We start from the raw sequence: 3,899 nt of genomic DNA, 5'->3' as shown, positions 1-3,899 counted from the left end.
TGGTAGTACAGACTTAGGGACTAAGGGAGTTGGGAACCTACAGGATGAGGGAGCAGCTACATCGTGGTTATGGAGACACGACAGCACCTAAAACGTGAGCTCGGCGGTCAAAGAAGGATTCTGGTATCCTCTGCTAAAAGAACAACCAGGGATCTCTCACGCAGTGAATGAATCAAGAACCAGAAGGTTGGAAAAATGAATCTATTATTTTGTGACTTGCAGCATGTAAGGAGCTGAAAGCAATTGGACTTCCCCCTTGTCTTCTGTCACAGCCAAATATAAAATGATTGGAGTTTGGTGATGTGCGGTCTGGGGAAAAGCAATGTGTCTCACGCAAGACGGCAGGCGGTAGGGAGCACACGGCTCAAGCGCTGAATGAATGGCAGGAAAATATGCCCTCCCTCAACTTCATAAAAAGGATTGTGAACAGATAGCAGTAAATCAAAGATACCCAGCCCCGCAACTCCACCCCAGCACAAATACTTCCTTGGAAACCCAGCTAGTAACCCCAGCACATTCAGACTTAAGGCTAAAAAAAGGCAGAAAAAAGGAACATTCAAAGTTGCCTAGAAATTTGTGAAATCTGATTTGAACAACCTCAGGCTGACACAGGTTTCTCAGTTTTTCGTGGCCAAGCTTTGCTTTGGAGCTAGTCATAAATCATAACATTAGGCAAAGGTATGGGGTCTACAGGGTCTCACCCCAGTGAGTTTAAAAAAAAAAAAACCCAACAGTTGGCAAAGTCCACAGGTTGTGATCCCAAATACCAGCAAGTGGGAAATACTGGAAGAGACACCAATACAGAGAGGGAGAAAGAACAAGAAATTGCCTGTGTATACGTGTAAGAACGCTTTCTGGTTTAGGTGCGAGTTTTCTCAAATCACCACAGCAAAATGCTGCATGCGGTCACATTGGTGAAGTTCTGCTGGAGACTTATTTTGTAACAGCAAAAGCACAAGCACGTGATAATTGTTTGGAGCCCTCCGAAGCTGGCACGTCGAACCAAAGAGCAGTATGGACTGCTCCGTGTGTCCGATCTGCTGGTTCCTTATTCCCCAACTACTTTTCTTTGCTCCTATCCAGCTCAGCCCCTGCATCAACGCTTCAAAAAAACTTTTTGACAAACATGCTACTTGTTGTTTTCCATCCAAAGACATGGCAAAGCCACCTGAAAATGGGCCAAATAAGGGGAAGTATGCCGAGATCTGCCCCAAGGCTGTTGCTACCACCAGGAAAAAAGAGCTGTAAGACAGCGAGAGTGGGGTGAGCGGGAGACACTGGCAGCTGGAAGGAGCCAGAGAAAAGGAAGTGGGATAGACAGAAAAAGAAACACTCACTGGCTGGAAAGAGCTTGGGAAGGCGGGGGGGAGGAGTACCCAGGTGCCAAAATATGCAGTTGTAACCCCATGTATGAAAATCTACTTTTTTAGCAAGCACACAGTAAGACTATATGGATGTTTATATACATGCAAATATACTGGATTCCAAATAAACTACTTCCAAGTAAGATTTTTTTTAACTTCAAATTTCAGCAAATAATCATCCTCTATGCACAGACCAAAATTATCTTTTGAAGATTATAAACTAAGTCATGTACCTTTGTTAGACAAGAAAGCACTACCTTCTTCTCAAGGTAACTCTATTTATTGATTAGTCTACTCTTTCCATTAATTGTGTCCCGATGAAAGCAATCAAATAAATGAAGCAGAAAAGAATGGATGCTTCTGGGGGAAGACTTGGTTTTAGGGAAATCAGTGCTAGAGCAGGTGGTTTTGCTTTATCATCTTGGCATACATGCCCAGGCTGCCTCAAATGACACTAGTGAAGCTTTTCAATCTGTGGCTGCTCCGATATAAAGAGCAAAATCAAACTACTGACAGCTCTACATGGAGCTGCCTGCTTCCTTTTAAACACATGTAAGGGTAAGAAGGGACAAGGGCCAGGGCAAGACAGGCAGAATAGGACCTCCTGTTTGCTTTCTATTTTGTAGAGAGAATAGCCAGAGCTTGGCTTCTAATTAGAACCCCAATGGTAGCCTATATAGCCCCATGAGGACTATTTTATCACATCCCTCCCACCTAGTTCATCACATAGCTGGACAATTTGCACACAGAGGATGCTCAGGCAATAAAAAAAAAAACAACAAAAAAACCCAACCACCACAACCCCAAAATCATTTAGGCCTCAAAGTCATCACACAAGGGAAATTTAAAGCCCCATGTTGCATTGTGAAATTCAGCTGCCTACTCCTAACGAGCACAGATGTACTACTAAGCTGAGCTTCAGAAGCCTTCTTCTAACCTCTGCTGGCTTAGGATGCAACAACAAGTGTCTTCCCAGGGGCTCAACACACACTACAGGTGCTGTGACCTTATCTAGCACACAGCCACTGTCATTCAGATGACATTTAGTGCTGGTGGTTCCCCTCCTTCATCTAATACCGTACGTAGGCAGAGCACTGGCTAAGCGCTAAGTCTAACTTGACTTCCACATCATCCAAACCCCCATCTCTACCTCCCCAGAGGGTGACTTAACCCCCAGAACAGACACAGAGTAGACATTTTTCTCCCAGCCTACCACTGGATATCTCTACAGTGGAAAAAATATGATTGAGTGTGACCTGTAGCTCTTGAAATTTTGAAAGAAAAGCCCCGGATTCTTCAGCCATTTCTGCTTTTGAACTGACAACTGTTTGGCGTAAAACATAAATGGGAAGTCCTTATTTCCAGCTAAATTTCCAACCCCTGACGATGTAACCCTACTTGAAAAGTGGTGGATGCATGTTTGGAGCTAAATCAAAAGCCCATAAAATTCACTGTCATTGTCTTGAAATAGTCAATTTGTGCCTCAGTTTTCTTGAGTGAGTTATACCATAGCCAGCCTGGATGTTCTGAAATCTGAACAAAGTGATCAAAGCTGCACAAGAAATAGAGGGACACAGGAAAATAAAGAAATCACAAAGTTGATTTTTTTTCTTAGAAATATATTTTGTAAGAAAACAATATTAACATTAAAAAGAAGTGTTTATTATACATTATAAAATAATTGCTTGAATTCAACTCAATTCCTTACAAACAAACAAAAAAAAGCCTGAGGATTTGTATGAAGCCTCAATTCCTAAAGATTTAGGTCTTTTGCCTTCCATGATTCCTACCGCATTAAGGAGCAGGTTTTCCCCACTCCGTCCGTAGAGCACACAGAGAAACACTCCTAAACCCTCCCTCATCCCTTCCCCGACAAGTTGCTGTTCCCTGCCCAGATGTGCTCTAAACATCACCCGTAGTATTTGCAGCTCTCTCCTATGTCCCCCATAGCCACCCTCAGATTCCATCCACCTACCTCTCTTGGCCAAGCAACTATACAAGCGACAACACATGTTGCAGCTAGCTAGAAGTCTCCCCATATTAATTTGTTGGCTAGTATGAACAGTGGCCAGCCACTGACAAATAACGTGTAATGGCTGAGTTGTTCTCAGCTGTCTGTTCTCATAAAACCTGTAAGAATATCTCTTAACACTGCCATTCATCTGCCAAATCTGGCAGAAGTGTGCAGAGTTTTTAAAAGCTAGAAGGGGAGACAAAGACAGGCAATGCAATGACATAAGCTTCACTTTTTCAGGAAACTAAGCTAAAAAAGTCATTACTCAATTGCAGAATTTACAACTTGCAGATTTTGTTGTAGGAAAATATGCCTGTTCGGTAACTATAAATACCCCTAATACATTTCTGTGGCTTATTATGTATTAATTTTTATTTTTTTTAAGGCAATGCCAGCTTTGTAATGTCTATTACTCTCCAGGTTTGAAAGGCACCCAGTGACCAGCATTCTGGTGTAATTATTCATGACATGGGTGTGATTCCCCCCCTCCCAATAATACTGACAAGTTTAACAGCAATCTA

This window comes from Haliaeetus albicilla, chromosome 15, assembly GCF_947461875.1.
Source record: "Haliaeetus albicilla chromosome 15, bHalAlb1.1, whole genome shotgun sequence".
Taxonomy (NCBI): domain Eukaryota; kingdom Metazoa; phylum Chordata; class Aves; order Accipitriformes; family Accipitridae; genus Haliaeetus; species Haliaeetus albicilla.
The sequence above is the reverse complement of the archived record's forward strand: the minus strand, read 5'-3'. Positions refer to the sequence as shown.